This window comes from Pongo abelii, chromosome 5, assembly GCF_028885655.2.
Source record: "Pongo abelii isolate AG06213 chromosome 5, NHGRI_mPonAbe1-v2.0_pri, whole genome shotgun sequence".
Taxonomy (NCBI): domain Eukaryota; kingdom Metazoa; phylum Chordata; class Mammalia; order Primates; family Hominidae; genus Pongo; species Pongo abelii.
This window is the reverse complement of record NC_071990.2, coordinates 53,961,960-53,985,993: the sequence shown is the minus strand read 5'-3', so window position 1 is coordinate 53,985,993 and position 24,034 is coordinate 53,961,960. Positions and strand designations below refer to the sequence as shown.

The 24,034-nt window shown below is 39.5% G+C and overlaps 1 long non-coding RNA gene across 1 annotated transcript in view; it reads right to left on the bottom strand.

Moving 5' to 3' along the window:
- The window catches only part of LOC129059961 (uncharacterized), a 75,524-nt gene that overhangs the window by 26,654 nt on the left and 24,836 nt on the right, over positions 1–24,034 (bottom strand). The window contains exon 3 of the long non-coding RNA XR_008526218.2: positions 6,182–6,271. This is a non-coding gene — a long non-coding RNA (uncharacterized LOC129059961). The remainder of the gene's footprint in view (positions 1–6,181; positions 6,272–24,034) is intronic.

Genomic DNA, 24,034 nt, shown 5'->3' with positions numbered 1-24,034 from the left:
CCAGGGGAGGGATAGTATTAGGAGAAATACCTAATGTAGGTGATGGGTTGATGGGTGCAGCAAACTACCATGGCATGTGTATACCTATGTAACAAAACTGCACGTTCTGCACATGTACCCCAGAACTTAAAGTATAATAAAAAAAGACTCCCTGCTTCTTATTCATTTTCCCTGATAAACATATAAAACGATTGATCATGAATAGAGAGGAAAAGGCATAAATAAGGACAGGACGCAATAGAACATAGAGCTCAAGGAACAAGGTCTCTGACATCTGACTGCTGGACTTTAACTGTGACCTTGGGGAAGTTATCTAACCTGCTTATGCCTTAGTTTCTTCATATGCAAAGTAGGGATGGTAATAATAGCACTTACAGAGTTGTGAGGATAAAAGAACTAGTACATGTCAAGCATTTAAGATAGTGCCTATAGAATAGTAAGCACTCAATAAATGCTAGCTATTTTTCTAGCTGAGTGCAGTTTTAAAAAATTATCCTTAAAAAAATTCAAAAGACTACTGTAAACTTTAAGTTGATATAAAACTCATAGCAAAACATCATCAAGAAAACGGAAAGCTGAGCTGGGTGCGTTGGCTCATGCCTGTAATCCCAGCACTTTGAGAGCCTGAAGCAGGAGGATCACTTGAGGTCAGGAGTTCAAGACCAGCCTGGCCAACATGGTGAAACCCTGTCTCTACTAAAAATACAAAAATGAGCTGGGTGTGGTGGTGAATGCCTGTAATCCCAGCTACTCAGGAGGCTGAGGCAGAAAATCACTTGAATCCAGGAGGTGGAGGTTGCAGTGAGCCGAGATCATGCCACTGCACTCCAGCCCGGGCCACAGAGTGATATTCCACCCGCCCCCACCCCCCCCAAAAAAAATAAAATGGAAAGCTGAATAGCTAGGTGGGGAAAATATGTGACACAATATAACGAAAGGTGAATGTCCTTAATATATAAAGAGTTGAAAAACATTGACAATTAAAGATATTAAGACTGCCTAGAAAAGGCAAAGGATATGAAAAAAAATTCACAAAAAAGGAAAAGCTTGAAAAGCCGTCTTGTGTTAATGGATTGGAAAACTTAATACTGTTATGATTCAGTACTACTGAAAGTGATCTACAGATTTAATGCAGACTTAAACGAAATGTGGCATATACGTCTCACACCAGTCAGAATGGCTGTCATTAAAAAGTCAAAAAACAACAGATGCTGCCAAGGTTGTGGAGAAAAGGGAATGCTCACACACTGCTGATGGGAAAGTAAATTAGTTCAGCCATTGTGGAAGGCAGCTTGGTGATTCTCAAAGAATTTAGAACTACCATTCAACCCAGCAATCCCATTATTGGGTATATACCCAAAGAAATAAAAATCATTCTAGGATAAAGACACGTGCGTGTGTATGTTCACTGCAGCACTATTTACAATAGCAAAGACATGGAACCAACCTAAATGCCCATCAATGGTAGGTTGGATAAAGAAAATATGGTACATACACATTATGGAACACCACAGAGCCATGGAAAAGAACAAGATCATGTCCTCTGCAGCAACAGGGATGGAGTTGGGGGCCATTATCCTAAAAACTAGTGCAGAAACAGAAAACCAAACACCACATGTTCTCACTTATAAGTGGGAGCTAAGCATTGAGTACACAAGGACATAAAGAAGTAAACAACAGACACCAGGACCTACTTGAGGGTGAAGGGTGGGAGGAGGGTGAGGATTGAGAAGCTACCTACCTATCAGGTACTATGCTTATTACCTAGGTGGCAAAATACTCTGTATACCAAACCCCTGTGACACACAATTTACCTAAGTAACAAACCTGCACATGTACCCCTGGACTGGAAATAAAGGTTAACAAAATAAAAACAAATAAAGATTTAAAAAAACCAAAGAGGGGAAAATGTGGTTGGTATATACATGCAATAAAATATTTAGCCTTTAAAAAAAGGAAATTCTGACACATGCTACAACATAAATGGACCTTGAGGACACGCTAATTTCAATAAACCAGCCACAAAAGGACAAGTATTGTATTTTTATAATTATATGGGGTATTTAGAGTAGTCAAATTCAGATACAGAAGGTAAATCGTGATTGCTGGGAACTATAAGGAGAGGGAATGGGATATTGTTGTTTAACGAATGTACAGTTTCAATTTGCAAGATGAAATGGGTTCTGGAGATTGGTTGAACATGGATTTACTTAACTACAGAACTGTACACTTAAAAAATGGTTAACTGGTAAATTTTATGCTATATGTATTTTAACCACAATTAAAATTTTAAAAATAAAAATTAAGAAAAAAGGGAAGGCTAGGCCGGGCATGGTGGCTCACGCCTGTAATCCCAGCACTTTGGGAGGCCAAGGTGGGTGGATTACCTGAGGTCATGAGACTGAGAGCATCCTGGCCAACATGGTGAAACCCCGTCTCTACTAAAAATACAAAAATCAGCTGGGTGTGGTGGCACGTGCCTGTAATCCCAGCTACTTGGGAGGCTGAGGCAGGAGAATTGCTTGAACTCGGGAAGCAGAGGTTGCAGCGAGCCGAGATTGCACCACTGCACTCCAGCCTGGGCGACAGAGAAAGAATTCATCTGAAAAAAAAAAAAAAGAAAAGAAAAAGGGAAAGCTAATGAATGAATAGAAAAATAAACAAACTTACTTGTAATCAAGGAAATGAAACTGAAAATGGAATTAATTTTTGCTAACAAAATTAGTAGAGTCGGTTTTTTTTAAGAGTATAATAACACAACACTGGCAGAGATAAAGCAAAATGGGCACTTTCCCACACTTCGATAGCACTAACCTAAGAGCTTTAAAATATTCATATTTTTACTGAGATAGTCTATTTCTAGGAATCTATCATAAGAAGATGATCAGAAATGCAAAGTGCATATTATATATATATATTCATGTATATCAGTATAACAATATCTCTTCATAGTGCTACTTATAATTTTAAAAAATTAGACAACCCAAAGTCTACTGATACAGAAACAGTTATAAATGTTATGTTTTGGAATGAATGGCATGTAGAATTTGCAACTGCTAGAAAAGGTATTTATGAATAATTTTTAATGACATGATAAAATAATCATCATGTGGTTTTAGTACATGACACAGATTATGGAGCCTAATATGCAATAAAATAACAACTATGCAACAAATATAAGTAAGCGTAGTAAAAAGAATGGAAGCAATTTGAAATATGCACAGTGATTTCCTTTAGCTAGTCAGACTTTGGATGGTTTTAATTGTTTCTTTATACTTTTCTGTCATTTTCGTTCTTTTACGTAAAGTGGATCTAGGAACACTGCAAGGCCTCCATGGAAGATGCTGTCTTTACTTTCAATCTCATGCCAGATCTGTTAGCCAATGGCTCTCAACTAAGGGACATTAGGGTTAACATCAATTAACTCTTCTTCAATTCTCAAATTTATGTTTGTTTGTGTTCTAGACTCCAGTCGTAAAAGATAGTCTTAAAATATTACTACATGTCAATGATGTGAGGTTGAGAAAAAAATATATAAAAATAAATTAAAAATAAAAAATAATAACACTACCAAGTTTTTAGTTACTTTTTGTTGCTCTGTGGTAGTAAAATACATACATAAGAGTACTATTATAATTTTTCAGTGACTAATGGCATTATTTTTTGTTTGTTTGTTTGTTTGTTTGAGACGGAGTCTCGCTCTGTTGCCCAGGCTGGAGTGCAGTGGCGCGATCTTGGCTCACTGCAAGCTCCACCTCCCGGGTTCACGCCATTAAGGGCAATTATATATATATGTGCTCCTAACAATACCACTACAATTTTTATAGTCTTAAAATTTGCCATAAGCCAGCTTCTTTCAACTTTGTTCTACAGAGCACCTTTCTAAAAGGTGTTACCAGGTAAGCCAAGTTTGAGAAACCCGGCTCTTTTTTTTTGTTTGTTTCCCAAACTTATTTGACCATGGACCACTTTTATCAAGCAGTGTCTTTTAAAAACATCCCATGAAACTGTGTTTCCTAGGAACCCATTTGTGAAGTGCTGTAGTAATATGTATGATAACAGAATGCTAGTAAATAGGAGAATGTATTTTCTGGAAAATGTAGGATTTTTGTTTCTACTGTAATCATACCTAAAATACTTTATAGATGGGTTCAAGAATGTTATGGACTGAACTGTGTCCCCCCAAAATTCATTTTTGAACTCTCTTAACTCCCAGTATCTCAGAATGTGACTTTCTTTGGAGATAAGGAATTTAAAGTGGTAACTAAGTTAAAATGAGGCCATCAGAGTGGGCCCTAATGCAACATGATCGGTGTCTTTATAAGAACAAGAAATTTGAACACAGACTCACAGAGAAGAAAGATTATGTGAAACCGCAGGGAGAAGATGGCCATCTACAAGCTAAGGAGAGAGGCCTTGGGAGAAACCAATCCTGCTGACACTTTGATCTAGGTTTCCTTGTCTCCAGAAATGTGAGCAAATAAATTTCTATTGTTTAAGCCACCCAATCTGTGGTGCTTTCTTATGGCAGCTCTAGAAAACTCATGTAAATGGTGTACAAACACAAACATCCCTGTACAGGCAGGGCGGGAGGGCCCTGATAGGAGTATTTGACTGTTTATATTGTTTAGAATTCTGGGAGCATGGTGATAATAACAAAGACTGATTTTCAGTTGGTTTTATTATTGCTTTTAAATTTTCTACAGACAATGTGTCCCCTTGCTGCCACCTTCACCAATCCTCTTGGCACACCATTAATGTCAATCAGTGTTGTTGGTTGAATTGTGTCCCCACAAAAGACATGTTGAAGTCCTAACCCCCAGCACCTGTGAACTTGACGTTATTTGGAAAAAGGCTTTTGCAGATGTAATCAAGTCAAGATGAGGTCTTATTGGATCACGGTGGGCCCTAAATCCACTGATCAATGTCCTTATAAAAAGAGATATTTGGAGACACACAGACACACAGGGACAAAGGCCATGTGAAGATGGAGGCACAGATTGGAGTTACACTGCTACGAATCCAGGAATGCCAAGGATTGCCAGCAACCACCAGAAACTAGAAGAAGCAAGAAATAATTTTTCCATAGAGCCTTCAGAGGGAGTGTGGCCCTGCTGACACCTTGATTTTGGACTTCTAGCTGCTGGCACTGCGAGAGAATAAATTTCTGTTGTTTTAAATTGCCCAGCTTATTATATTGTACTTCATTACAGCCGATCCAGGAAACTAACGCAATCAGGAAAAGCTGAAACTTATTGATTACTGACTTAAACAGTCCTCTTCCTATTTAAAGTCTATTCACCATTTGGGATACTAATTACAGACTTACCTATTTCTCCTATTCTGAGCTCCCAGTTGATTGGTCACTCAGAAATGATTGAAGGGAGGTAGAGCAAGATGGCTGGATAGAAGCTGCCACCATTGTCCTCTCCACAGAGACACCAAATTGAACACATATCCACATAAAAACACTTTCATAAGGACCAAAATTTAGGTGAGAGATTACAGTACCTGGTTTGAAATTCGTATAACTGAAAGAGGCACCCAGTGCTGCCCTGTCACAGCAGAAAGCAACACCAGGCAGAACTCAGCCAGCGCCCATGGAGGGAGCATCTAGACTAGCCTCAGCCAGAGGAGAATCAGCCATCCTAGCAGTCGAAACCTGAGTTCCAGCAAGCCTTGACGCTGTGAGTTAAAATGCTCTGGGGTTCTAAATAAACCTGAAAAACAGCCTAGGCCACAAGAACTGCAATTCCTGGGCAAGTCAAGGTGCTATGATAGGCTCAGAGCCAGTGGATTTGCGGAGCATGTAACATAGTGAGACACCAGCCAGGGTATCCAAGGGAGTGCTTGAGCTGCCCCTCTCTGAACCCCAGGCAGAGCAGCTCACAGCTTCAGAAGAGACTCCTTCCTTCTGCTTAAGGAGAAGAGAAGGGAGACTAAACAGGACTTTGTCTTGCAACTTGGATACCAACTCAACCACAGCAGTACAGAGTACTAGGCAGAGTCCTGAGGCTCCCATTCCAGGCCCTAGTATCCAGACATTTCTAGATACAGCTTGGGCAAGAAGGAATCCTGTTGCCTTGAAGGGAAGCAGCTAGTCCTGGCAAGATTTATCACCTGCTGAACAAAGACTCCTTGGGTGCTGAATAATCAACAGCAGTACCCAGGCAGTACTCACCATGAGCGTTGGGTGAGACTCAGAGCTGCGCTTACTTCAGATGAGACGTGGCACATTCCCAGGTGTGGTGATTATGAGGGACTGCTTCTGCTTGAGAAAAGGAGAGATAAGAGTAAAGGGGATTTTGTCCTGCAGCCTAGGTACCACATCAGCTACAGTGGAGTAGAGGATCAAGTGGACTTTTGATGTCCCTGATTCCAGGCCTTGGCTCTTGGGTGACATTTCTAGACTTGCCCTGGAGCAGAGGAAAGCCCACTTCCCTGAAGAGAGAGTCCCAGGCCTGGCAGCATTCACGACAAACTGACTGAGGACTCCTTGGGCCTTGAGTGAACATCGGTGGTAGCCAGGCAGTACTTGCCACAAGCCTGGGGCGGTAGTGGCCATGGAGAGAGACTGCTCTGGTTGTGGAAAAGGGAGAGAAGAGTGAGAAGAACTTTGTTTTCCTGCTTGGGTGCCAGCTCAGCTGCAGTGGAAGAGAGTACCAGTTAGATTTCTATGGTTTCTGACTCCAGGTCCTGGCTCCAAAACAGCATCTATGGACCCACCCAGGATTGGGAAACTCACAACCCTGAACAGAAAGACACAGCCTGACTGGCTTAACCATCTGCTGATTTTAGAGCCCTTGGGCCTTTGAGCAAACATAGGCGGTAGCCAGACAGTGGTTACTGTGGGCCTTCAGCAAGACCCATTGCTGTGCTAGTTCTAAGTCTAACACAGAGCAGTGCCAGTCGTGGTGGCCTCAGGGGTGCTTGTGTCAGGCCTCCCCCAGAACAGGCAGCTTTGCAGAGAATGAGAGAGAGAGAGATGCTGTTTGTTGGGGAGAAAGTAAAGGAAGAGAACAAAAATTTATCTGCCTTATAATCCAGAGGATTCTTATGGATCTTATCGAAGACCACCTAGGTGGTGCCTCTGTGAGTCTACAAGAGACACACCATTGCTGAGCTTGGGGTGCCCACAAATGCAGATACTGGTACAATGATCAAAAAGTTAGATAACAACACCAAGTCCCTATAAATACCTGAAACTCTTTCCTAAAAAGGACAAGTACAAACAAGCCCAGACTGTGAAGACTATGGTAAATACCTAACTCTTCAATGACCAGACGCTGATGAATATCAACAAGCATCAAGACCATCCAGCAAAACATAATTTCACCAAACAAACAAAATAAGGCACCAGGGACCAATCATAGAGAGACAGGGATATGTGACCTTTCAGATAGAGAACTCAAAATAGCTGTTTTGAAGAAACTCACTGAAACTCAAGATAACACAGAGAAGGGATTCAGAATCCTATCAGATAAATGTAACAAAAGGAGTGAAATATTTAAAAAAGAAACAAGCAAAAATTCTAGAGTTGAAAAGTGCGATTGACATACTAAAGAATGACTCAGGGTCACAACAGCAGAACTGATCAAGCAGAAGAAAGATTTAGTGAGCTTGAAGATAGGCTATTTGAAAATACGCGGTCAGAGGAGACAAAAGAAAACGAATAAAAAAGAATGAAGCACACCTACATGATCTAGAAAATAATCTGAAAAGGGCAAATCTAACCGTGATTGGCCTTAAAGAAGAGATAGAGAGAGAGATGGGGTAGAAAGTTTATTCAAAGGGATAATAACAGAGAACTTCCCAAACCTAGAGAAAGTTATCCCTATTCAGGTACAAGAATGTCATAGAATACCAAGCAGAATTAAAACAAATTAGACTGCCTCAAGACACTTAATAATCAATCTCCCAAAGGTCAAGGATAAAGAAAGGATCTGCAAGCAACAAGAAAAAAGAAACAAATAACCTACAATAAAGCTCTAATACATCTGGCAGCAGACTTCTCAGCAGAAACCTTACAGGCCAGGAGAGAGTAGCATGATGTATTTCAAGTGCTGAAGAAAAAAAATTTTATCCTAGAATAGTATATCCAGTGACAGTACCCTTCAAACATGAAGGAGAAAGAAAGAATTTCCTAGACAAATAAAAGCTGAGGGATTTCATCAACTCCAGGCCTGTCCTACAAAAAATGCTAAAGAGAGTTATTCAATTTGAAAGAATATAAAATTAATGAGTACAAAACTCACTGGTAGTAGTAAGCACACAGAAAAACACAGAATATTGTAACACTGTAGCTGTGGTGTATAAAGTCCTCAGATCTTGAGTAGAAAGACTAAAAGATGAACCAATAAAAAATAGTGACTACAACAACTATTTGAGACACAGAAAGTATAATAAGACATAAGTCAACAGAAAGTTAAAAAGCAGAGGGATGCAGTTAAAAGGTAGAGCTTTCATTAGTTTTCTCTTTGCTTGTTTGTTTCTCTGCTTGTTTCTCTTTGCTTGTGTATTAGCTTTCTTTGCTTGCTTGTTATTTTGTTTACACAATCAGTGCTAAGTTGTTACCGGTTTAAAATAGTGGGTTATAAGATATTATTTGCAAGTCTCATGGTAACCTCAAATCAAAAATCATACAACAGATACATAAAAAATAAATAGCAAGAAATTAAAACGTACCAACAGAGAAGGTCACCTTGACTGAAAAGGAAGACAGGAAGGGAGGAAAGAAGGAAGAGAAGACCAGAAAACAAATAGCAAAATGGCAGGAGCAAGTCCTTACTGATCAATAATACCATTTAATGTAAATGGACAAAACTCCCCAATCACAGAGTGGCTGAATGGATTTAAAACAAACAACAACAACAACAAAAACAAGAGCCAATGATCTGTGGCCTACAAGAAACACACTTTACCTATAAAGACACACAGAAACTGAAAATTGAGGAATGGAAACAGATATTTCATTCAGATGGAAACCAAAAAAAGAGCAAAAATAGCTATACCTATATGAGACAAAATAGAATTCAAGACAAAACTATAAAAAGAGGCAAAGAATGTCATTATATAATGATAACGCGTTCAAGTCAGCAAGAGGATATAAACATATAAACAGGATATATTTATATGTAAATATAAATATATAAGTATATTTATATTATAATTATAAATATGAAGAATACGATATACACTTATAAATATGAAATGTCCTCTTATCATTGTATTGGGGCCTATGTTTATATCCTCTTGCTGACTTGAACCCTTTAACATTATATAATGAGCTGCAAATATATGTTGTAAATATGTGTGCACCCACACTGGAGCACCCAGATATATAAAGCAAATATTAAAGCTAAAGAGAGACATAGATCCCAATACAATGATACGAGGACACTTCAACACCCCACTTTCAGCATTGGACACTTCATCCAGACAGAAAATTGACAAAGAAACATTGGACTTAACCTGCACTACAGACCAAATGAACCTAATAGGTATTTACAGAACATTTTATGCAATAGGTGCAGAATATGCATTCTTCTCTTCAGCCCATGGATCACTCTCAAGAATAGACCTTATGATAGGCCACAAAACAAGTCTTTAGAGATTCAAAAAAATGAAATTATATCAAATATCATCTCTGACCACAGTGAAATAAAACTAGAAATCAATAACAAGAGAAATTTGGAAACTACAAAAAAAAACATGAAAATTAAACTATGTGCTCCTGAATGATCAGTGAGTCAATAAAGAAATGAAGAAGGAAATTTAAAAATTTCTTGATACAAATGAACATGGAAGCACAACCTACCAAAACCTGTGGGATACAGTGTACAAAGCAGTACTAAGAGGAAAGTGTACAGCTATAAGCATCTATATCAAAAAAAGTAGAAGAACTTCACATACACCAACTAACAATGCATCTTAAAGAACTATGAAAGCCAGAATAAACCAAACCCAAAGTCAGCAGAAGAAAAGAAATAATAAAGATCAGAGCAGAAATAAATGAAATTTAAAGAAAGAAAACAATACAAAAATCAATGAAATGAAAAGTTGGGTTTTTGAAAAGATAAACAAAATAGACAAAGCTTTAGCCATACTAAGAAAGAAGAGAGAATACCCAAATAAATAATACTGAAGATGAAAAAGGATACATTATAACTGATACTGCAAAACTTCAAAAGATTATCAGAAGCTACTATGAACAACTATAAGCCAATACGTTGGAAAATCTAGAAGAAATGGATAAATTCCTAGACATATACAACCTACCAAGATTGAACAATGAAGAAATCCAAAACCTGCACAGACCAATAAAAGGTAATGAGATCAAAGCTGAAACAAGAAAAATCTCCAGTAAAGAAAAGCGCAGGACCTGATGGCTTCACTGCTGAATTGTACCAAATATTTAAAGAACAACTAATACCAATCCTACTGAAACTACTCCAAAAAATAGGAGAAGGGAATACTTCCTAACTCATTCTATAAGGCCAGTATTACCCTGATACTAAAACCAAAGACACACAAAAAATCAAACTAAAGGCCAATTTCCCTGATGAACATTAATGCAAAAATCCTCAACCAAATACTAGCAAACCAAATTCAACAACAGATTAAAAACATCATTTATCATGGCCAAGTGGGATTTATCCCAGAGATGGAAGGATGGCTCAACATACACAAATCAATCAATGTGATACATCATACCAATAGAATGAAGGACAAAAACCACATGATCATTTCAACTGATACTAAAAAAGCATTTGATAAAATTCAACATCACTTCATAATTAAAAAAAAAAATCACTAAAAAACTGGGTATTCACGGAACATACCACGACACAGTAAAAGCTATATATGACAGACCCACATCTATTACCATACTAAACACAAAAAAACTGAAAGCCTTTCCTCTGAGATCTGGAACAAGACAAGGATGCTTACTTTCACCACTGTTATTCAACATAGTACTGGAAGTCCTAGCTAAAGCAATCAAACAAAAGAATGAAATAAAAGGTCATCCAAATTGGAAAGGAAGAAGTCAAATTATCCTTGTTTGCAGACGATATGATCTTATATCTGAAAAAAACTAAAGATTCCATAAAAAACATATTAGAATTGGTAAACAAATTCAGTGAAGTTGCAGGATACAAAATCAACACACATAAATCAGTAGATTTTTTTTTTGAAAAGGAGTCTCACTCTGTCACCCAGGCTGGAGTGCAGTGGTGTGATCTTAGCTCACTGCAACCTCTACCTCATGGGTTCAAGCTATTCTCATGTGCCAGCCTCCTGAGTAGTTAGGATTACGGCGTGCACAACCACGCCTGGCTAATTTTTGTATTTTTAGTAAAGACGGGGTTTCACCATGTTAGCCAGGCTGATCTCGAACTCTTGGTCTCAAGTGACCCACCCACCTTGGCCTCCCAAAGTTCTGGGATTACAGGTGTGAGCCACTGCGCCCGGCCAATCAGTAGCATTTCTACATGTCAATGGCAAACATTCTGAAAGGGAAATCAAGAAAATAATCTTATTTACAATAGCTACAAATAATATAAAATAGGTAGGAATAAACTTAACCAAAGAACTAAAAGATCTCTACAATGGAAACTATAAAACATTGATTCAAGAAATTGAAGAGGACATAAAAAACTGGAAAAATCAATGTTAAAATGTTCATCCTAGCCCACGCAATCTACAGATTCAATGCAATCCCTATCAAAATACCAATGACATTCTTCACAGAAATAGAAAAAAAAAAATCCTAAAATTGATATGGAACCCCAAAAGACCCAGAATAGCCAAAGCTATCCTGAGCAAAAAGAACAAAGCTAGAGGACTCACATTACCTGACTTCAAATTATACTACAGAGATATAGTAACCAAAACGCACGGTACTGGCATAAAAACAGACCAACAGACCGATGCAACAGAGTGGAGAACCCAGAAACAAATTCATACACCTAGAGTAAACTCATTTTTGACAAAAGTCGCAGGAACATACTTTGCACAAAGGACAGTCTCTTCAATAAATGCTGCTGGGAAAACTGGATATCCATATGCAGAAGAATGAAACTAGATCCCTATCTCTTACTACATACAAAAATCAAATCAAAATGAATTAATGACTTAAACCTAAGACCTCAAACTATGAAACTACTACAAGAAAACATTGGGGAAACTCTCCAGGACATTAATCTGGGAAAAGATTTCTTGAGTAATACCCCACAAGCACAGGCAATCAAAGCAAAAATGGACCAATGGGATCACATCAAGTTTAAAAGCTTCTGTACAGCAAAAGAAACAATCAACAAAGTGAAGAGACAACCCACAGAATGGGAGAAAATATTTGCAAACTATCCATCTGACCAGGGATTAATAACCAGACTTATAAGGAACTCAAACAACTCAATAGGGAAAAAAAATCTAATAATCCAATTTAAAAATGGGAAAAAGATCTGAATAGACATTTTTCAAAAGAAGACATACAAATGGCAAACAGGAATATGAAAAGGTGCTCAACATCATTGGTCATCAGAGCAATGCAAATAAAAACTACAATGAGATATTAGCTCACCCCAGTCAGAATGGCTTTTATTCAAAAGACAGACAATAATGAATGCTGGGGAACACGTGGAAAAAAGGCCACCTTCATGCACTGTTGGTGGAAATGTAAGTTAGTACAACCACTATGGAGAACAGTTTGGAGGTTCCTCAAAAAATCTAAAAATAGAGCTACCAGATAATCCAGTAACTCCATAGCTAGATATATACTCAAAAGAAAGAAAATCACTACGTTCAAGAGATATCTGCACTCCCATGTTTGTTGCAGCACTATTCACAATAGCTAAGACTTGAAACAACCTAAGTGTCCATCAACAGATGAATGGATAAAGAAAATGTGGTACTTGTACACAATGGAGTACTTAGCCATAAAAAAGAATGAGATCCAGTCATTTGCAACAACATGGATGGAACTGGAAGACATTATTTTAAGAATAAACCAAGCACAGAAAGACAAACTTCACATGTTCTTGCTTATTTGTGGGAACTAAAAATTAAAAAAAATTGAACTCACAGAGATAGAGTAGAAGGCTGGTTACCAGAGGCTGGGAATGGAGGGGCAGTGGTGGAAATGGGGATGGTTAATGGGTACAAAAATATAGTTAGATCGAATGAGTAAGACCTAGTATGTGATAGCACAACAGGATAACTACAGTCAACAGTAATTTATTGCACATTTAAAAATAACTAAAAGAGTATAATTGGATTGTTTATAATGCAAAGAAAGGATAAATGCATGGGGTAATGGATACCTCATATACCCTGATGTGGTCATTACACATTACATACCTGTATCAAAATATTCTGTGTACCACATAAATATATACACCTACTATGTACCCACAAAAATTAAAAATTAAAAATAAGTTTTTAAAACATTAAACAAAAGTTTTTTTAAAAAGAAGTGATTGACATCTCCTGAATTCCCCAAATAATCTAGCCAGCTACCAGACCCTTCTATTGCTCTAGATCTGGGATGTCCAATCTTTTGGCTTCCCTGAGCCACACTGGAAGAATTGTCTTAGGCCATACATAAAATATAACACTAATGATAGCCGATGAGCTAAAAAAAAAAAAAAATTTGCAAAAAAAATTTCATAATGTTTTAAGAAAGTTTACAAATTTGTTGGGCCACATTCAAAGCTGTCCTGGGCTGCATGCAGCCCGCAGGCTGAGGGCTGGACAAGCTTGCTGTAGAATGTTCTGTGATGACTCATTATTAAGGTACACCAAGGGAGGAGAAGGATTTTTCCCAATGTCTTCTGATTCTGTTCTTACTCTTTAAAATATTTAAAATATGAAACAACAGAAATATGTTTACTGCTATAACCATGGCACCTTGAACAATGCCCAGCCTATAGGAGGCACTCAATAAATTTTGGTCAAAGAATGAAGGAACACATGATTCTCACAGTGTAAGGCAAGCACTATCCAATCACACCCCTTTCCCATCACTCCAGAAACTTCTTTCAGTCAGACCAATCTTCCAAAATCACTCTTTCTCTGTAGATAAATAGAACTGAGGCAGTGTTCCAGTTGCCTCTCTCAGGAGTAAGGCAAATCTCTTCCTGTCTCATGCCACACCTCAGCCCTTTAGAAACAAGGTCCCCGAAGCAGAAACCTTCAAAGGTTCTATATGAAGGCCCCTTCCAACATGCTGTGTTATGGCGTAACACATCCAGCCTCATCAGCTAACACCCTTGCTGGGACCAAAGCAAAGTCCTGGGCTGCAAGTGGATGTGGGAGTTAGTAAACAGCAGCCTCAACTGTTGCACAATTTTGCCAAAGGCCATCTTAGCTCAGAACATAGAATTCCTTGTTCCATGCTTAGGAGGTCACTCTAAGATGCCTGGCCTGTTTTGTTTCATGGTGTGCTGATGGGTAAGCAGTGATCAGATACTTAACAGAGATAAGATTGAATTGGGCCTGCAGGAACAGGCCCTTCTCAGAGAGAAGGCAGCATTTGTCAGAGACTCTGTCCCATGAGTCCCAGCCTTGCTCACGGCAAGGAGCTTCACGCTTTGTGGCGATTTCATTCTTTTGTCCATACTTCCTTGTGCAAACTGCCCATTTGTTCATGAGCCTTCTTCTGTTCCTTCAACCTTCCCACTCCAGGAGCACAGGCCTCCACCTTTGCGTGTAATTGATCCCATCTTCAGGAGCAGTAGCTTCCTGAGCCTTCTGCTTCTGAGCCCAGGAAAGAGAACATAATGGCTGCAGAAGAAAGCATGGGTCTGGACTAACTCTTATCTCTGTCAATGATAGCGTGTCTCTGAACTGACCTCTCCTCCCAGAACCTGCTGGCACACTGGGCTCACCTCCCATCCAGGAGAACCCAGCGGGGCTGGTCTGATGGTGAGTTGTGCATTGGGCACATTTTAGCCTGGCCTCAAACTATGCACAGACTCACCAGCTCTTAGCCTTGATTCCACTGATATCAACTCTCAGAAACTCAGCCGAAGACGAAAAGCCAGCCACTCCTTCGTACCATAGCACATGCTGTTTCCTCGGCCTAGAATTTTTCTTCCTCCTTATCTGCTGGATGACTCTTCTCATTTTTCAAAACTGAGATAAGTATCTCTTAAAGTCCAGAATCTTTACTTTCGCTTGCAAATGTCACAGTGTCCTGGCCAGAGCTACCCCTCTGACCTAATTTCCCAATACCCTCTCATCTCACTGCTCAGGTCACACTGGGTTCCTCGCTGTCCCTTGAGCTTCCAGGCACACCCTACCCATGGCCTTTCCCCTTGTGATTTCCTCATCCTGGAGTGCTATTCTCCCGACTCTTCACATGACTCACCCCTCCTTTCATTCTTTTTCCTACATAAATGCCACCATCTCAGGAAGCCTTCACTGATCCCTGATTAAAATAGCGTGAACCCACTCCTACATACACACGCACTGTCTCTCTATACCCCCACCTCCTCTATCTTCTTTCATTGCACACACCATGATCTGATTTTATGTTAAATATTTATATGTTATGTTCGCTGTCCGCCTCCCCAGTGGGATGTAAGTCCTGTGGCTGCAGGAGCTTTTGTGTTCATCACAACATCGTAAGCCCCTGGAACAATTCCTGGCAGCAGCACTCCCTAGTAAATAGTAGCTGAGTAAATGTTGCTTCAAGTTGATTTCTAACTTGGTATTCTATTGCCTCTAGGCAGTTCTGTGAATAAACAGAAAACTCTAGGTAAGGTTCATGTAGATTTGACTCAAATGACATGTGCATGTCTATATGTGTGAGTGTGCATGCGTGTGTGCGTATGTATAAATGTGTATATATGCACATGTGTATGTATTTGTATGTGTGTATATATACAGTTGTCCCTCAGTATTCATTGGGGATTGGCTCCAGGATCATCTGCAGATACCAAAATCCACAGATGTTCAAGTCCCTGGTACAAAATGGTGTAGTATTTACATATAAGCTATGCACATCCTCCTATATACTTTAATTCATCTCTAGATTACTTATAATGCCTAATGCAATGTACCATGTCATTTCTACCATGCTGTTTATATTATTTTGTGTTTTCCTTCTGTATTAAGCCACGTTAACAAATATTTAGCAGGAAGATATTTCTAGGAAGCTTAGTTTAACTAAATGAGGTTTTCCAACTCACTTATCATATTTTGTCCTAAATTTCATATTGGTGTTTTGTCTCTTCTGGAACTGTAAGCTTTCTGGAGACACTGACAGGTCTGATTCACTTTATTGTGCACCACAGTAATTAGATAAAGAGACAAAGCAACATCTCATTGTGTCTTAAATACTTCAGGCCTGGCGTGGTGGCTCGCGCCTGTAATCCTAGCATTTTGGGAGGCCAAAGTGGGCAGACCATTTGAGGTTGGGAGTTCAAGAACAGCCTGCCAACATGGTGAAATCCTATCTCTACTAAAAGTACAAAAATTAGCCAGCGTGGTGGTGCGTGCCTGTAGTTCCAGCTACTCAGGAGGCTGAGGCAGGAGGATCGCTTGAACCCAGGAGGCAGAGGTTGCAGTGAGCTGAGATCACACCACTGCACTCCAGCCTGGGCAACAGAGTGAGACTTGGTCTCAAAAAACAAAAACAAAAACAAAAACAAAAAACAGCAAATACTTCTGCTGATTTCCCTCTGCTATCCATGATGAAGTCTCGTAGCTCTCACCGTGTTGCTTCTATGCTCATTGTCTCCATTCTCTAGCCTTCGTGAAGAAGGGTGGCTCTTCTCTGAGATTAGACCCTTTACCTGAGCGCCTGCCTTAGGACTTTTCCCACCAACCAGTCTTTTGAAGGACTTTTCCTCTCAAGATCCCGCCCCTCTGTAATCCTAGACCCCGAAACCACTTTGCTTCACCCTACTCCTTTCTCTTTCTCCCTTTTTATTTTTTTATTTTTATTTTTATTTTTATTTTTTTGAGACAGAGTCTTACTCTGTCACCCAGGCTGGAGTGCAATGGCACGATCTCGGCTCACTGCAACCTCTGCCTCCTGGGTTCAAGTGATTCTCCCGCCTCAGCCTCCAGAATAGCTGGGACTATAGGTGCGTGCCACCACACCTGGCTAATTTTTGTGTGTGTATTTTTAGTAGAGATGGGATTTCACTATGTTGGCCAGGCTGGTCTCGAACTCCTGACCTCATGATCTGCCTGCCTTGGCCTCCCAAAGTGCTGGGATTACAGGCACGAGCCACTACGTCTGGCCTACTTTCTCTCTCTTTTATGCCATTTTCTTATTTCCTTTTACTGCTGTTTGAAAGAATGTACTATATACTTGTTTAGTCATTTAACTAATGGCACAGTCGGCTACATGGGCATGTGGCCAGGTAAAGGGCTCTGTGATCAGAAGGAGGCCCAGGCTTGGGATTTAATAGTCTGCTGTTGCTGTCTTAGAGTTCTTAACAATTTCGTTTCTGTTTATTTCTTTGTTTGTTTGTTTTAAGAGAGACAAGGTCTCGCTATGCTGCCCAGGCTGATCTCAAACTCCCGAGCTCAAGCGATCCGCTGGCCTCAGCCTCCCAAAGTTCTGGGATTACAGGCATGAGCCACCGACCTGGACAATAATTTCACTTTGAAATGACTTGGGAGTCATGATGCAAGGAGAGCTGAAGTCATGAGAATGCAGGTCTGTGAGGAGGAATCTAAAGACAAACAGGAGAACCAAGCAATCAATCTGGGAACTTTTTCAATCAATGGAGGAGACAGGAACCAGCAAAGAAGCTCTGAGCTGGCCTTCGAGTAAAGAAGGACGGTTGTAGTGTTAAAGATTAGTGGAAACAAAGATTCCAAAAAGAAGGGATGGGGACCATGTTAAATGCTGTGGAAGCTCCAGAAAGATGCTGGGAAGAGAGGTTCAGACACAGATGGGAGGTTCTTGATGATACTGTTTGCATTTATGCCTGTTGTCCCAGGATAATTATTAGTAGCATCTTTTTTTCACCCTCAGAAGCATCCCCGTTTGGCCACCCTAGCTATTGGTGAACTTTGAAAGACATAGTGTCAGTTGAGTGGTTGGAAGTAAAAGCCAGACTTCCCTGAGTTAAGGAGAAAGATGAAAAAGTGGAGGCAGGGCCCTGTCCTTCTTCACACCTCAGGGGTCCCCAATGGAATCGTTTGAGAGTGAATAGAATAGAGGAATAAGACAATGACTAGCTTTAGGAAGAGGTGTCTGCTCTTCCATTTACTTGTTTTTGTTTCAATGGAGGTAAAGATAAAAATAGAGAAACTATCTGCCCTTATACTAAAAAGAATAAGTGCAGTATGTTCTCCTGCTACATGCTGTGTTCTTTGTTGGAATGAATGTTTGTGTGAAGTTCCAACATGAAGTCTGCAGGAGCTTTGGCTGCTCTTCTCCAGCTGCAAGACAGTTTGGAGAGCAGGCGGCAAGCAGCAGCCCCACCCTAGCGAGAGTTTAAAGCACTTTCCCCTTTCTATTGTTTGACAGGGAGGGGTAGAGTTCAGAGCAATCAAAAGGGCACTGCAATGGTTTTGCATTGTAATTTTATTACTCAATATATTATAAAATTTAGTTAATTCTAATTTGTGTGTGTGTGTGTGTGTGTGTGTGTTCATCTCCTTCTTTTCTGGAGTGTAAAATGGTAAGAGCATTTTTAAAGCCAGGGCTTATTTACTAAAATGAACCCTTTTTTCCTTTCTCTGAGATGCATGAAACCAACAGAGAAAATGTATTTGAAGAGGGGGTTTTTAGGGTTGAGTAAATTAGAAGAGGATATCCTTTTAAGGAAGAGAAAACATGTTAGTGAGAGGAAGCTGCTTCATTTGTTTAAAATGTACACACAGATGGGAAAGTTATACAAATGATTATTCAAATAAAAGATAAAAAGGACATTAGAAGCTTGATACATCACTTGTGCGAATCCAGTGCTTTTCTGTAGAAAAATTACCTCCCTGATCCTTTTCTTCTATGGGATCCAGTGGTCTGGCTCATAAGATGTGAGGGAGAAGCAAGTGTAGGACAGGCTTTGGAACCACCTGCTTTCATCCATAGGGGGCTTCCTTAAGGGGCACAGCAACTACATGTCTCTAATGAGTGACAATCCCACGGTGGAAGAAGTGAATACTAGTAATGAAAGTTGTGGCAGTTCTCTCAGGAGAGTGTCAAAAAACTGCATTCACTTTCATAGTCTACCTCCCCAACATACTTCAAATGAATATAGTGTATTTCCCCATCTTTGCCTTTTGCAATATGTTTCCCAATTAGGGTTACCAAATTTAGCAAAGAAAAATGCAGGGTATCCAGTTAGAGTTTTAGAAAAACAAGAGAAAGTTTTTTTTAATTTTTCAACTTTTAATTTTTGTGGGTTCATAGTAGGTGTATGTATTTATGGAATATATAAGATATTTTGATATAGGCATACAATGCATAATAATCATATCAGGGCAAGTAGAGTATCCATCACCCTATGCATTTATCCTTTCTTTGTGTTACAAACTATCTAATAATATTCTTTTAGTGATTTTTAAATGTGCAATAAATTATTGTAGACTGTAGTCATCCTATATATCTGTTTATATGCCTGTACCATGCTGCTTTGGTTACTATATCTCTGTGGTGTAATTTGAAGTCAGGTAATGTGATTCCTCCAGTTTCATTCTTTTTGCTCAGGATAGCTTTGGCTATTTGGGGTCTTTTGTGGTTCTATATCAATTTTAGGATTTTTTTTCTATTTCTGTGAAGAATGTCATTAGTATTTTGATAGGGGTTACATTGAATGTGTAGGTTGTTTTGGGTAGTATGGACATTTTATTTTTACTTTTATTTTATTTAAACAGAGTCTTGCTCTGTCACCCAGGCTGGAGTACAGTGGAGCAGCAATCTCAGCTCACTGCAATCCCCGCCTTCAGGATTCAAGAAATTCTCATGGCTTAGTCTCCTGAGTAGCTGGAGACTATAGGCATGTGGCACCATGCCTGGCTAATTTTGTACTTTTTTATAGTAGAGACAGAGTTTTCCCATGTTGGCCAGGCTGGCCTCAAACTCTTGGCCTCAAGCGATCCTCCTACCTAGGCCTCCCAAAGTGCTGGTACTATAGACATGAGTCACCATGCCCAGCCCTTGCACGGACATTTTAACAATACTGATTCTTCCAAGCCATGAACACCAAATATCTTTTCATTTTTTGTGTCCTCTTCAATTTCTTGCATCAGTGTTTTATAGTTTTCATTGCAGAGATCTCTGACTTCTTTTGTTAAGTTTATCCCTAGGTATTTTATATTATTTGTAGCTACTATAAATAAGATTACTTTTTTGATTTCTTTTTCAGATTGTTTGCTGTTGGCATATAGACATGCTACTGATTTATGTATGTTGATTTTGTATCCTCCAACCTTACTGAATTTGTTTATCAGTTCTAATAGTTTTTGGGTGGAGTTTTTAGGTTTTCCCAAATATAAGATCCTATCACCTGCAGACAAGGATAATTTGCCTTCTTCCTTTCCAATTTGGATACCCTTTATTTCTTTCTCTAGTCTGATTACTCCAGCTAGGACTTCCAGTACTATGTTGAATAACAGTGGTGAAAATGAGCATCCTTGTCTTATTTCAGGTCTTAAAGGAAAGGCTGTAAGTTTTTCCCCGTTCAGCATGATATTAGCTGTGGGTCTGTCATATATGGTTCTTACTGTGTTGTGGTATGTTCCTTGAATACCTAGTTTTCTTAGGGTTTTTATTGTGAAAGGATGTTGAATTTTATCAAATGCTTTTTCAGCATCAATTGAAATGATCATTTTTGTCCTTCATTCTAATGATAGGATATATATCACATTGATTAATTTGCATATGTTGAACCATCCTTATATTTCTGGAATAAATCCCTCTTGGTCATGATGAATTATCTTTTTAATGTATCGTTGAATTTGGTTTGCTAGTATTTGGTTGAGGGTTTTTGCATTAATGTTCATTAGGGATATTGGCCTATAGGTTGCTTTTTTTTTTTTTAGTGTGTTTGGTTTTGGTATCAGGGAAATATTAGTATTGTAAAATGAATTTGAAAGTACTGCAATCTCTCATCTGAATTTTGGTTCTTATGAAGGTGCTTTTTATGTGGATATGTGTTCAATTTGGTATTACTGTGGAGAGGACAATTGGTGGCAGCTCCTATCCAACCATCTTGCTTTACCTTCCTTCAATAACTTCTGACTTGCCAATCCACTGGGGGCTCAGAATAAGAGAAATAGGTAAGTTTGTAACTGGTATCCCAAAAGGTGAATAGACTTTGAAATAGGAAGAGGACTGTTTAAGCCAGTAATCAATAAGTTTCAGCTTTTCCTGATTGTGTTAGTTTCCTGGATCTGCTGTAATGAAATATAATGTAATAAGCTGGGTAGCCTAAAGCAACAGAAATTTATTATCTCACAGTTCCAGCAGTTAGAAGTCCAAAATCAAGGTGTTAGCAGGGCCATGTTCCTGCTGAATGCTCTAAGGAAAAACTCTTCCTTGCTTCTTCTAGTTTCTGGTGGTTGTTGGCAATCCTTGGCATTCCTTGACTTGTAGCAGTGTAAGAAGGGTTGATAAATGGGTGGACAGGCTTCTCGGAAAAGGTGTGTTTCACCAAGTTGTGCACTTTCAAAGGAGAAGTGAGTAAACAGAGCTCTACGCAGAGGAAATCACAACAGCAAAAGCACAGTGTGGGGTCAGAGAGAGAGGTAGAGTGGGATGGGATAGATATCTGTTCCTGGGTCAGAAAATTGTCAAGGTACATGGTGGGGATGGTGGGAGGTACATTTAAAGGCTTAGGTTAACGCTACATTAGGGTAGGCCTTAAGGGGAAGCTGAAAATCTTTTCTCCTCTGTATGACCAACTTCAGGTGCCCAGCCAATGCTTGCTTCTGTGCCTTTGTGCCTTGGCTTGGTTTCCTTCTCTTAGACAAATAGGGAGCCAGGCTGGGATGGAGGAGGCATCCAGGAGGCCCAATGCCTTTGTCTCTTTGTCCACGGTCTCTACAGAAGGATGACCTAACCGATGCTAGAAAGGAAGAGAAGTAGGTAGAGCCAGAGAGGAAATGAAAGAACCATTTAAGGAGCCCCTCGTAATGCACTTCTTGTTCATGCATTATCTCATTTCATCCTCACATTAACTTTAGAAGGTAGGTATTGTATTGTTCCCATGTTCCAGCTGATGACAGTGGGGTCCACTCAGGTCACATGGATAGGTAGAGTCTGGATGTGAATCCACATCTAACTCAAAGTGGGGAGAAATGATGAGACAAAGAGTAAGATTTCTGAAAGAGACTAAGTATGAGGGTGGTAGGAAAGGCAGTGATTCAGGTGCACGAAATCCTGGAGAACAGTTTTTTTCCTAAACAGCTTTAGTGCTATGTGAAGACAATGTACGAAAGGCCTGTTAAGGCTAACCTGATAGAAATACTGTGCAATAGACTTATGTTTTACTTAAGGCGGTAAACCTAAACGGATCTCTTATCTCCCCCCACCTGCCCCCACTTTGCTCTTTTTCTCTTGTGCACTAAAGATGAATGAATAATAATAGCTCTTCAAAGTATGCTTGGTGGAACCTTTTCTATTTCCCATGAAAATTAATTCTTTAATGAGTTTCTGCTCATATGTTTGAGAGAGAAATCTTCACTCCCCCCACCAAACACATACACACATACTGCTCGCTACTGTTGATTAAGCACTAGCTATGTGCCAGGCACATTTTCACATATTCCATTACTAGTTCTGGTGCAAATGTAGGCTATGACACTCAAGTACTGTGAGGATGAAATGCTGAGTTCATTGTCAACTAGAAAGGACTGTAAAATTATGCCTGTTTTCACCACAGACCTTTGGCCTCAGAGACTTAATTGCAGTGTTCAAGTCATCCCAGTTCCTCCTCATATAATTGAGAGATATTAAAAGCCTAACCTGTTTTTTGTCGGTTTTGATTACAGTTATTCAGAAGAGTGGCAGAAAGCAGCTCATCTTATATTGATTAAAAGGCCCATTTCCACCCTTAACACAACTATTGAAATCATTTTCTACACTTGATAAATGATGCCAAATGAAATATCTCTTCTGAGCTCTCCTCAGATTGCCTTTGTGGAAGGCAGATTTGTCCCAGATATTATGGAGCATTTGCTCATTTAGCTTGATATGAGAATCTCTCCCCACAGGAGATCAATTCGCTTCTAAATGATCATGAGAAGGCATTCAACATGAGAGTTGGCTTACTTTATTATACTTTTAACCTCTCAAGTAAGCTGGTTATACCTGAGAAGCCCTTTGTTCCTTCCACAGTTGTACTCACTGAGCGCCTCACCCTAACTGGAGAGGTCGGAATGCATTCTTGGAGTCATCCCAGTTGTGGGCAAAGGAATGAAGCTGAAATCAAGAATACAGGCAGAGAATAGTTGGTCAGAAAGGACCAGACACAAGGCTGAATTCAGAGAGCTTCAGTGAGAGGTAAGAGGCAGGGAGATTACATTCAGTGTGGACCTTTCATGTGCCACAAACTGTGCTAGCTATTTTGCTTGTCTTATTTTATTCAATAACAACACTGAATAGTAAGATTTGAGATCCCCATTTTGCACAAATGGGGGTAATGTTTATGGAAATAGTGGAAGATTAGTATAGATCAGAGAAATTAGTATTGTGCCAATAAGAAGTGTGATGATGGAGAGTCTTAGGTTATGATGTCATTAGGTCTCAAGGACAGGACACACCTGATGAACTCATGCTGGGGAGCAGAACTTAGTGCCCTGCAGGGCTGAAGTAGAGACAGATGAACTTTTATTAGGGTGGCGCAAAAGTAATTGTGGTTTTTGCCCTTGCTTTTAAAGGCAAAAACTGCAATTACTTTTGCACCGACTTAATAACTTTACATAAAGTGGGACATGAGGCAGAGATCCATGGTAGGCTGAAGGGAAGAGGAGGATTGAAGGCCAGGGAATCTGGCATGCCACCACAGAGAGCTGACATCTTCCAGGCTTTGAACAAATCATTTATGATCGTGGAAATTCCCGGAGT